Source organism: Ovis aries, chromosome Y, assembly GCF_016772045.2.
Source record: "Ovis aries strain OAR_USU_Benz2616 breed Rambouillet chromosome Y, ARS-UI_Ramb_v3.0, whole genome shotgun sequence".
Classification (NCBI taxonomy): domain Eukaryota; kingdom Metazoa; phylum Chordata; class Mammalia; order Artiodactyla; family Bovidae; genus Ovis; species Ovis aries.
In genome coordinates, this window is record NC_082741.1 from 15,096,115 (window position 1) to 15,108,957 (window position 12,843).

The window sequence follows — 12,843 nt, forward strand, 5'->3', positions numbered from 1 at the left end:
CTGGGGAGAGACAAAGAGGAGGAGAAAGGAAGAGGAAACGGAGAGATTGCTCCTGGCATAGGTCGACAGACAGGATGCCAGCTTCCTTGAATGGTGCACAGAGATTGCTAGGCATCTGTGCCAGAAGTGGAGAAAGGGTGACATTCAACTCCAGGAGGAGACTCAACTCCAAGTACCTACAGAGGCAGCCAAGTGTGCTGATGTTCAGGAACCAATACTTAGAGGGTACCCCACAGGTCTGTGAAAGAGCCCTTGGAGACCACAAGAAAAAAGGTTTCCACAAGTATAATCACAGATTAGGTGGCTGGATAGATTAGAGGAAGGATAACTCTATGACCTGATAATTACTGAAATACATGAGACAATTCTTGCACATCAGACTGTGTCAAGAAAGACTGAAACTCAATTAGTTTGATACAATGGGAAATTACACATGCAAAGAATTAGCTGTTAACTGTACTACATTTGTGTCCAAGGCAAGATAAGACACAAAACTGAAATCTTCACATGTTCAACTAGGGTAAGACACATGTAACTGGAAAAGGTAAGGAAAAGTTCTAAAAAGGGTTTAATCACCCTGGACTATTTGTATCCACTATATTCACTATTCTTGGACAACTCTATTGTAGCTTAAGGGTAAGAGAACTCAATTTAGCCCAATTCAAAACCTGAACAGATTCCCTGTGTTTGATCCTTTTCAGTTAAAAGTATGGGTCCAGCACAAATCAAAGTGGATGTCAAGGCTCTTTTTCCTTTGGGAATTTTAACTTGCTTTGCTACTGTGTCTGACACAGATATGGCTACCTCATTGTGACTATAGGCCAGCCAAATGGGAAAGTGGACGGAATGAATCAACTTCCCCTTTTGATTACCCACAGGAGGTCCACAGGCACCAGGTCTCAATCTATTAACTATCTCTGCCTCTCCAACTGCAGTCAATGATACACAGGGCCTGCTTGATGCTTGCAAAGGTCTCTCACCAAACACAGGCATTTCAACAGCTGGCTTCCTTGAGATGTCCCTGGGCTAGGTAAGGACACTCTGAGACAGGGTTCCTTCTACCTTGGCTTTATGCCTGGAGTGAATGTATGCCTCTTCTTCAGCTCGGACAAGAAGCCACAGCTCTTCACTGATTAAATCCTGTGTCTGGTCCAAACTCACATCGTAGCTTCTCCATCAACTTCTCCACTGCACGCTTTCAGAGCCAGGTTATCTTAGATCAGCACAAGAGGCATTTCAGAGAGTGACATTCAAATCTGGCTATATAGTTGATACTGAGATCTTCAAGGCATGAAAACAGTTGAAAATTACGTTGCTAAAACACTCTACAGATTATATGTATAGTAGAGCTTTCGAACTTACAAGTAACATGAAATACCAAAATAGGTTCTTACTTTTCCTTTCTCCACTTCTCTCATTCTCTCTCTCTCTCACACACATGCACACGTTCTTTTTACATGTTAAGACAATTATATGAAAAACAGATAACAGATTTTTAAATAACATCTCAATATGCAGATCAAACAAAATTGTACTTCCTGTATTTAAAACAAAAACACATAAATTACCCATCGGTTTCCCTATATTTGATATTATTGAAAAATGCTATAATTTCATTTTGTTTTTAACGGGGTTTTTAACTTTGACTGGAATACTTGCTTCTGGCTTACTGAAAGTAGAATTAACTTTTTTTTCTTTTATTGACCTCCTACTTTTAGATTTGGGGGATGATGATTCAAAATCAGATGTGTTCACAGTAATGGATGCTATTTCCACCAATCGTGGTTGAAGGGGTTCCAGCAATACCTGAATAACAATTTTTGTTTCAGGAGATAATCCTTCTAGCTGCTTAGGTTTCTTACACATTTGATGACATTGGGTCTTGTGCTTCCTTTCCTCTTCAAAAGTTAAAAACTGTAGCTGACATTTGGAAAACTGGTGAAAACTCTTTTCCCAGTGCCCTCTATAACGACGTCTCTATGGTGTTGCAGTTTTAAAAATTTTGAGACAAAACGGGCAAAGTAAATTCTCAGTGTTACTATGGTATGCTCTGAAATGTGCATCCACATCTGCAAAAAATGATAATGTGTAACTGCAAACCTGGCATACATAGGGCATTTCACCAGGCTTATGATTGCCTTTCATGTGCTCTAAGAGAACCTGATCTGTCTCAAAGGACAACTCACAGATGTGACAGACTGCGGAGGGCTCCTGGGCTGTGTGGACACTTTCAATGTGACACTGCAGCTGGAAGGGAGTAGGAACCTGACAGAGGCAGTGCTGGCAGGTGGTGTGGTTTTACCAGCCGTCACCTCTCTGCCTCTCAAGTTCCAAATGGTGCTTCATGTGATTCATAAACTTGACCATTTTTTTAGAACTTTCAAGCAGCTGAGGCATTTAAAGGCTGTGTGGGTCTTCAGTTCTGGCTGCTCAACTCCTCTATGCTCTCCATAGTAAAAGTCATGAAGTAACACAATCAGATTTCCTTCTGTGGGATCAACAATCTTTTTTGGACTTGCTAAACATGGAAAATCAGTTTTTGTCAGTACATTTTCCCCTAAAGGTCTTACAGGCTTGCAATGAACATTGTCCTTTGGAAAAGGTGTTGGACAAGGTTCTCCATTCTGAACATGGCTTAGTGAGGTACGGACACGGTCTGGTGTGCTTTGCTGAGTGGTCAATGTATGAAAAATACCTGAAGGGGAAAAAAACTAAAGAATGTTCCCTTATAATGCAATCACTGAGCTTAGGCCTTTGGGGATTTCTGCGATTTGTTTCACAAGTGGAAAGTCGCTTTGGTACATGAGGACTTTTATTCATATCTCCTGCAGAAACTGCTGTTTCTACTGGATGCTGCAATGACCTTGTGAAGGTAATCAAAGAAGAACATAACTCCTTCGAAAAGCCATCAGGCACTATTTGTGGTGAAAGATTTTTATAATCAGCTTGAGACGGAGGTTCAATAATAATAGGACTACCTGTTGATCCTGAGTCAGAGTCAGACACTGGCAAGACAGTCTTTGCTTCTGATGTAGGAGTCACATGACTAACAGGCTGTAATCTGTGAGCGTTACCTTTCCTGAAGTGACCATACCTTTTTCTCCTTGAATAAGAACCTGGGGTATCTCTGTTCAGTATGTTTGAAACGACTGGTTTTGAAGCTGAGCTCATCCCAATAAAGATCACGTCAGCATCTTCATTTACATGTTCCACTCCAACCAAGATCACTTCATCATCATCATCATCATCATCCACTTGTTTGGTCTCTCCCTCCCTTTTCCGTACTTCTGGCTCTTGTTCTTCTTCACGTAACATACATGGGAGTTCCATATTTTTAATACTTTTTTATTCTTAGAGGGTGCGGCCACAAGTCCCAGTGCTTCCTTTATACAAACTGCCACCTAAGTATAAACATACTACAGATTAGTTAAGTACAGAAAAATGGGCTATCTGATTATCTCCAAAACTCTAGAGTACTTATACACACCCTTATCTTACAGACAGAGACACTGAGTGTCATCCGGACTCAATGACAGCTGAAAAGACTACGACTACAAGTCTACATGGCTCTAGAATCATAGCTTTGTCCCATGTTCACTTTAACCTCTTCTATTTAAAAAAATAAAGAAAAAAAAAAAAACACCACTACTGATCATTAGGTAAAATCACATGCAAAGGACGAGTAATTTTACAAAATTACTGTTGTACAGCGTTTAGAAACATGGACTTTGGAGTCAAAGAAGATTAAGTTGGAATTCTAAGTTAACCACACACCAGTTGCATCTTCTTGGGCAAATTTAGAACTTTTAAGTGTGTTTCTGTATCTTAAAGACAAACATGCTTATTTCTTAGACATAAGGTTAACAGCTCTTTTGAAAAGGCATCAGCTATTCAATGACATCTTGTCTTGTAGTAAAATTGGAAGAAAATGCATCTTAAATTCACATTACAAGTGATTCACAAATTCTAATTTCATAAATGTTAACAAAGAAAATAGGTAGCAAATTCAAAGTATAATCTATCTATACCTAGTTAACAAACAACATAATTCAATGTCAAGCACTTAATTCAGGCCTAGGAAATTGAGAATGAACTCTCTTGATAATCTCACCCCAATTCCACACTGATATATCCTAAATTTCTCCCTCTAATCCTGGCTAAACTTAAATCCAACAATGCTTCATCCGTAATGCCACAGGTCTCGCCACAGGGGAGCCTGGTGGGCTGCTGTCCATGAGGTTGCAGAGTCGGACACGACTGAAGCCGCTTAGCAGCAGCAGCAGCAGCACACAAGAAGAGTACACAAGCCAAATAATTTGCTCACAGTAACAGGACTGAGATCATATGAAAAAAAAAAAAAAAAAGGCTGGCATGGTGGATTAATATGTATGGTAACCAGCCTTCAAGTGAATCTCCTGATATTCCCACCACTGTGTAGTTCTCTCTCAATCTATCACAGGGTTGACCTGTGAGACTAAGCAAATACAGAAGTGAAGATGTGTAACATCTGAAAAAAGACTCTGCACTTTATCATGGGTGCAAGTGCTCTCCTGAATCACTCATTCTGAGAAAAGACAGCAGCCTCCACAAGAGAAGCCCCTTGGAGAGGCCCACAGATGGAGGAACTGAGGCTTCATGAGTACAGCCAAGTGAGACAGCTTAGATTCAACAAGCTAAGTCTTCAGAGGTTGCCAAGCCAGACAAAAGCTTGACTACTACCTCAGGAGAGATCCTAGGCCAAGAGATAACAAGTGTTAAGTTCTTTCAAACTATTCCATTTTGAGATCATATGTACAACACAAACATTACAAGTTATAATACCATTCACATCATACTTACACACAGTTCTCCTATAAATACAGCAAAAATTAAAACACACACACACACACACACACACACACACCAAACCAAAGCACCGAAACACAGGAGTTGCCTGGCAGTCCAGTGGTTTGGTTAGGACTCAGCCCTCTCACTGCCAGGATCCTGTGTTCGATCCCTGGCTGGGGAACTAATATCCTATGAAGCCACATGTTGTGACCAAAACAAAACATGCTGTGAAGTTCAAAGCTGTACCAGCAAGAGAAGTATACAACACAGCTGTAGGCACAAGTTGCTGGGCATACAGCTTCCTATGATCTTGTTTACTCATATGAAATGAGCTCAGATGGTCTCTCACCCCCCTCCAGTGGAGTTCACTTACTTAATGAAATAAAGCCCGTAAAGGTACAGAAATGAGCAAGTAATCCCACATAAACATGTTAAATCACAACACATTTTCTCTGAATGAACCACTTGATTCATTTATTCATTTGGCCATGCTGCTTGGCTTGTGGGGTCCCAGTTCCCTGACCAGAGATTGAATCCAGACCACTGCAGTGAAAGCCCAGAATCCTAATCACCAGGCCAACAGGGAACCCCTACACCTGCATTGCTTTGCTTTCCTAGCTAAAACCTTAGGATATGTGCATTGCCCCATTTTAGCCTCACCAAGTGGTAGGAGTCAGCTCTACACAGCTTAAGACCCATGGTGCTCTTACTTTTTTTCTTTCAAGAAGGCAGGAGAAAGCAAGCCACCCTGCCTGTTTTTAAGCTTGCCACTCAGAAAGCTGCAAACCTGAAACTATGATTGCCCTGAAGTCAGCACATGCAATCAGGGACAGGTAATCCCCAATCAGGAATACTCTCTATCAGCAGCAACGTGTCAGCCGATGAATGAAAGGAGAAAAACGGAAAGTAAGAACGCCACAGCTTTGCCCCTTATTGTAAAGATGTCTGTCACCTTACCTCAGGGGCCCACTGAAAACCTGAGCGCTTGAGACCTCCCAGGCAGCACACGGTCACATCCTGGGGACGAGCAGAGGGAAAGGTCAGGGTGAGTCACCTGTTCCGGGAACATTCTATCCCCCCAGGCCCTACCTGGTCCTACCCTACGGATGCTGACCAGGCGTCTCACACTCAACCAGACCAAGTGATTGAACTCCTTTGCCCTGAGCTTCTTCCTCCCACCTCCCTTCTCTCAATAACAAACAAACAAATACCTCATCTGCCAACTTCCAGAACCAAAGGCCTGAATCTCGGGGCCGCCAGGGACGGGACAGCCCTGGAGTCCAAAGAGAGGCAGAGGAAACAGGAAAATGACTAAAGCACCAGGGCAGTGAAGAGGCCGCTAGATAGATGTTGTTGTTGTTGTTGTTGTTTGCTGCACCCGCCTGACTGTGCCTGGGTGCAGAACCGGGTTGGGCCGTGAAGATTTGTGCATGTGTGTTTAAATACATTAGGTTCCACAGAAGAGCTGGGGGTGGTGCCGGGGGCCAGCGGCCTAAGAGGCCCTTTCTGCGAGCTGGCTTGTCCCACATCCCGGGGAAGAAAGCTGCTTAAGAGCAGAGCCCGCCCAGACTAGAGAGGGGAGAGGGCGAAAGGAGTCTGAGGCCTGTGGGTCCTGCTGCATGCTCCCTCCTGAGGGCCCTCGGGCCCTCACTGACCCCCCGGCTAGCAAGGCCTCCTGCGAGTGGGGACCCGAGAAACCCTCCCTTTAGCCGTCAGGCACCGCTTTGGCTGAACCACGCTCCAGTCCTTACCAGTCCCCATTGGCGGAGGTGACAGAACTGCTTGGGGCTCACCTGCCCTAGGCAGTTCCCAGATTAGGGCTCGCCTCCTCAGGTCTGGGGCGCCACCTCAGCTCCCCCTACAGGCGTGCGGGCTGCCTCCAATGACTGGCTGCCAGGTGTCGGCGCCTGCAATCTGATTGGCTGGGAGGCCGAGTTGGATGCATGAGTGGGTGATGGACCCCCCCTCCCCACCCCCGCCCACACACCCCGTAAAAGCACCCTCTGTGGGCGTGGTCAGGCTGAATATAAATCTCAAGGGTCCTGGGTCAAGATTGCTCAGCTCCCCAAATGCAAAGATAGAAAAAACAGATGGCGCAGTCCCCAGGGCACAGGGCTGAGAACAGCCTCCGAGTCTACCAGGGGAGTCCAGTGATGGTGTCCAGTACTCACAGCCCTCAGGGGTGACCTCCCTTAAGCAAGTTCTTTGTTTAAGGAATTTGACCCTACAGTGGATCTTGAAGCCCCTCCTCTTGGAATTACATTTCAATCAAGGCAGGGCAGCCTGCCCTTGTTTTTGCACTGTCTATTGTGAGCTGAGAATGAGCTTTACTTTTTCTTCTTGTTCTTTTTTTTTTTTTAATTTTATGCTCTACACTTTTAATGCCTGAGGAAAACCGAAAAGAATTTTATTTTCTGACGTGAAAATATTGTGAAATTCAATTTTTGGAGTCCTTAAAGTTGGAACAGGGACTTGCCAGTTTCTTTGGTTATTGTCTATGGCTGAAAACTTAATTAATTGCCAATGATCATATTCGCAAAGCCTAAAATATTTCTTTTTTGGCCCTTTACAGAGTGTTTTTTAAACGCCCTGTTCTGCTGGAAGTCTCCTAATAGTCATATGGGAGAATAAAGTTTGGTTTTGTTACAATATTTTCTTTTCTATTATATTCATTTTTCATTCTTTACTAATTTCATTCCTTCATATCGCTATGTTTCCTTTAATGGAAGCAATTAAATAACATCAAATAAAATACATCTGTTGGTAGTTTTAACAGGTAACATGTTAGAACATATATGCTCAACTAAAAATATGTTGTATATATACAGTAAATACCACTTTAAGTAGCTTCAGAACTTGTATCTGGTTGCAAGTTGCTAGGAAAGGTTGTTAAACATCCAATATTCTAACCTCCAGCTGTTCTCAACTTCAAAAAAAGAAAACTTTTTCAGTAATTTGTTATCTCAAGTTTAAACTCCATTTTAGCTACATATATGAACATGCTTTCTAGGTCACATGATTTAATCTGACATATTGCCAATAAGTGAAAATTTTGGAATATCTTACTCAAAAGAGAGATGTTGTTTTCTTCTTCCAGAAAGACAGGTAGTGAAGCCGATCTTTGAACAGTTTGTCAGTTTTTATGAAATCCATAAAGGTTAAGCTGTCGAATTAAACTTTTCATACTCTTGGTTTCAAATATTCTGAAAGGCTCCTTTCATTCTAAGACTTATTTCTTAAAGAGTTCTTCATTTAATACTATACATGTGCCTGTGTCATCCCACCAAATAGATTCAAACTGATCATTTTCAACTATATTCCAAAGTTTTTGTGGAAATGTGAGTGAAAGAAAATCATTCACATCATCTGTTTCAGAGACAGAATATGTGTAGTGTGGCCTTTTGATCACAAGATCCTCAAAGACTGAAAAGCATATTCTTGAATCATAGATCTCAAAACTGAGTCCCCAGTTGTATAATCATACCAATAAGATCTAATGGAGGTTTCTGAACCAGTGGATTCATCTTTAGGATGCCCATCTTGAATTTCTGAAGAAATATGTGCCATCTCAGGGAAATCTTTCTTCAGATAATTTTCTCATTTGTCTGCTTTTACACAATGCAACTTCAAATGATGTTTGGCTGCCCTACAGAGAGAAACTCTGTGGACCATCACAGAGGTCCTCCCAGTCAAAAAGCTGTGACATCACAAAATCACTGGTCTCCTAGCAATCAAAGTTTAGTTGTGACATGACAAAGTCACTGGTCTCCTAGCAATTGAAGGGTAATGTTCAACCAGTGTTTACTTCAGCATCAACTTAAAATACAGACTGCTGAGAGAAATAGTAACCAAAACCATGAGGCATGCAAAATCTTGTTACTAAAGTTTTTTGTTGTTGTTTTTCCTGTGTTTGGGTTGGCCTTTCTTTTTCTCGCAGTTTGTGGTTCCTCTTTATTGTGAAGGTTCCTCCCCGTTGCTGGGGTTGGACAAGTGGCTTGTCAGGTTTCCTGGTTAGGGAAGCTTGTGTCAGTGTTCCGGTGGGTGGAGCTGCATCTCTTCTCTCTGGAGGGCAATGAAGTGTCCAGTAGTGAGATTTGAGACATCTATGGGTTTGCTGTTTGGGCAACCTGTATATTGAAGCTCTGGGCTATGTTCCTGTGTTGCTGGAGAATTTGCATGGTATGTCTTCCTCTAGAACTTATTGGCTCTTGGTGGTGCTTGGTTTCAATGTAGGTATGGAGGTTTTTGGATGATTTCTTTTTTTATTAATAAATTTATTTATTTTAATTGTAGGTTAATCACTTTACATTATTGCATTGATTTTGCCATACATTAACATATGTCCACCACAGGTATATACGTGTTCCCTTTCCTGAACCCCTTCCCTTCTCCCAACCCGTACCATTCCTCTGGGTAGTCCCAGTGCACCAGCCCCAAGAATCCAGTATCATGCATTGAACCTGGGCTGGCGACTCATTTCATATATGATGTTATACATGTTTCAATGCCATTCTCCCAAATCTTCCCACTCTCTCACTCTCCCACAGAGTCCAAAAGACTGTTCTATACATCTGTGTCTCTTTTGCTGACTCACATACAGGGTTATAGAAAACTCACATCAGTAAATCTACTTTATCCTTCTCTACACACATTTTTAATATCCTAGCAGACTTGGTCTACTTCCTTCTGTGCAAAAAAAATTATGAATTGACTGTGGGTTTCAGTGGGAAAAAAAAAAAAAAAGTGCTTATTGTAGGACCAAGCAAGGTGGCTTAGCAGCTGGTGCTTCAAAGATGCAAATCCCCAAAAACTTTCAGGGGAAATATTTTAATGGCTGAGTGAGGGTGAAACATGGGATCTGTGATCAATATTGGGGCATTCTACTAATGGCCTATTAATGAGGATATTGGGAGTCCACATCATCGACTGTCTAGTTCCAACTATGTACTTAAATTTCAGCCTGGTTGGGCTTTAGCATCTCTAAAATTGTTCACAGGATATTGCTCAGAATGTCATCGATGGTCCTCGCTGCTGCTGCTGCTAATTCGCTTCAGTCGTGTCCAACTCTGTGTGACTCCAAAGATGGCAACCCACCAGGCTCCCCCATCCCTGGGATTCTCCAGGCAGAACACTGGAGTGGGTCACCATTTCCTTCTCCACGATGGCCCTTGAGGAGGGACTAAAGACCATTGAATTTGATTAATGGGTAAACCATTATTATTCTCTATCACTTGATTATTGTCCTTAGTTTCTGTCTTTTCTAGCTTCTCTGATTAAAATTACTTTTGAGCATGAGGAGGTCAAAAATCTCCTACCTCTCTCTCTCGATTTCCATGCTTTTCAATCTTAAGAAGGGACTGCTTAGTACAAGAAAGGAAAAACAGTCTTGGACTTAGAGCTTGATCATAAATGTGACAGAAAATCTCAGTGCAGGTTCAGTTTCTTTTTCAGGTTTCCCAGCTCTTGGAGTGATTGAGTCAGCAACAACTTTGGCTCTTTCCTGTTGAGATGGAGCATGGAGTTGGAAATAATTCTAAAATCTAAGCTTGCTATCAATAGTTTATGAGATGAAAACATATCTCTCTATTATATATGTTATATATATATATTTCTATATCAGTATTTTGTCATTAAATTGGACAAACATTTGAAAACTGGTATATATTTATGAAAAGGAGAGAGGTGAGTGATATAAAAGAGTCCTCATATTTTACATGCGACCAAGAAAACATATTTTAAAGTATTTCAACTTACATAATATTCAATAATCGAGTAGATTTTGAATCTTTCTACATTTGGGTTTTCTTTTTTTCCCATTTATATTACACCTAACATGAATTAAAAGCCATTGCACTTTTTTTCATACACACACTCATGCATAGACACATGTATATATGTATATATGTCAAAATATAATTTTAGGTAACTTTATTTAGGTGACCAAACTCATTGCTAGCTCCCAAGATCTTAATAAACTGTTTGGGAAGCCCTACATTACTTAATATCCTTGTGGCTGAAACATTCATATCTTGTTCTTGAAAAGCTCTCCTTTAATCCGGCTCATTTTCCACTATTCTTTCGGTAGTAAGAGATAGGGCTCATACTTATGAGGGCACCTTGAACCCAGAAAATTGCAACCCAAATTTACTTAGTGATATTGTTCAAAAAATGCTGTTGTTTTCCTCACGTTGGACACAATTTTATTTTATTTATTTTTAATATAAATTTGTTTATTTTAATAGTGGTCTAATTGCTTTACAATATTGTATTGGTTTTGCCATACATTAACATGGATCTGCCACGGGTGTACACATGTTTGCTATCCTGAAAACCCCTGCTACCTCCCTCCTCAAACCATTCCTCATGGTTAGCTCAGTGCACTAGCCCTAAGTATCCTGTATCACACATCGAACTGGTCTGGCGATTCATTTGACAAATAATATTATACATGTTTCAATGCCATTATCCCAAATCATCCCACCCTCTCGCTTTCTCACAGAGTCCAAAAGACTGTTCTATACATCTGTGTCTATTTTGCTATCTCACGTACAGGTTTTTCATGACCATCTTTCTAAATTCCACATATAAGCGCTAGTTTACTCTATTGGTATTTTTCTTTCTGTCTAACTTCACTCTATATAATAGGCTTCAATTTCATCCAACTCACTAGAACTGATTGAAATGTATTCTTTTTAGTGGCTGAGTAATACTCCATTGTGTATATGTACCACAGTTTCTTATCCATTAGTCTGCTGATGGACATCTAGGTGGCATCCATGTCCTGGCTATTAGAAACAGTGCTGTGATGAACATTGGGGTACATGTGTCTCTTTCAATTCTGGTTTCCTTGGTGTGTATGGCCAGCAGTGGGATTGCTGGGTTATATGACAGTTCTATTTACAGTTTGTTTGTTTGTTTGTTTTTTAAGGAATCTCCACAGTGTTCTCCATAATGGCTGTGCTAGTTTGCAACCCCGCTAACAGTGTCAGAGCGTTCCCTTTTCTCCACACCCTCCCCAGCATTTATTGCTTGTAGACTTTTGGATAGCAGTCATTCTGACTGGTGTGAAATGGTACCTCATTATCGTTTTGATTAGCATTTTTCTGATAGTGAGTGATGTTGAGAATCTTTTCATGTGTTTGTTAGCCATGTGTATGTCGTCTTTGGAGAAATGTTTGTTTACTCCTTTTGCCTATTTTATCATGGGGTCGTTTATTTTCCTGGAATTGAGGTTCAGGAGTTGTTCGTATATTTTTGAGATAAATGATTTGTCAGTTGCTTCAGTTCAGTTCAGTTCAGTTCAGTCGTTTGTGACTTTTTGAAACCCCATAAATTGTAGCACACCAGGATTCCCTGTCCCTCACCAACTCCCGGAGCTCACGCAGACTCATGTCCATCGAGTCAGTGATGCCATCCAGCCATCTCATCGTTTGTCGTCCCCTTCTCCTGCCTCCAATCCCTCCAAGCTTCAGAGTTTTCCAGTGAGTCAACTCTTCATATGAGGTGGCCAAAGTGCTGGAGTTTCAGCTTTAGCATCATTTCTTCCAAAGAACACCCAGGAATGATCTTCTTTAGAATGGACTGGCTCGACCTCCTTGCAGTGCAAGGGACTCTCAAGAGTCTTTTCCAACACTACAGTTCAAAAGCATCAATTCTGCAGTGCTCAGCTTTCTTCACAGTGCAACTCTCATATCCTAACAAGACTATTGGAAAAACCGTAGTCTTGACTAGACGGAACTTTGTTGGCAAAATAATGTCTCTGTTTTTGAATATGCTATCTAGGATGGTCATAACTTTCCTGTCATAGGGTAAGCGTCTTTTAATTTCATGGCTGCAGTTACCATCTGCAGTGATTTTGGAGCCTCCCCCCCCAAATAAAATCTGACACTGTTTCCACTGTTTCCCCATCTATTTCCCATGAAGTCACGCGACCAGATGCCATGATAATTTTCTGAATTTTGAGCTTTCAGCCCACAGTTTCACTCTCCTCTTTCAGTTTCATCAAGAAGCTTTTTA

At 41.4% G+C, this 12,843-nt stretch overlaps 2 pseudogenes; both read right to left on the reverse strand.

Annotated features, from left to right (window-relative positions):
• Positions 1-1,707: 1,707 nt before the first annotated feature.
• LOC132659077 (zinc finger protein 280B-like) lies at positions 1,708-3,330 on the reverse strand (annotated as a pseudogene).
• A 4,561-nt stretch (positions 3,331-7,891) lies between these two features.
• LOC132659083 (heat shock transcription factor, Y-linked-like) lies at positions 7,892-8,394 on the reverse strand (annotated as a pseudogene).
• Between the last annotated feature and the right edge of the window lie 4,449 nt (positions 8,395-12,843).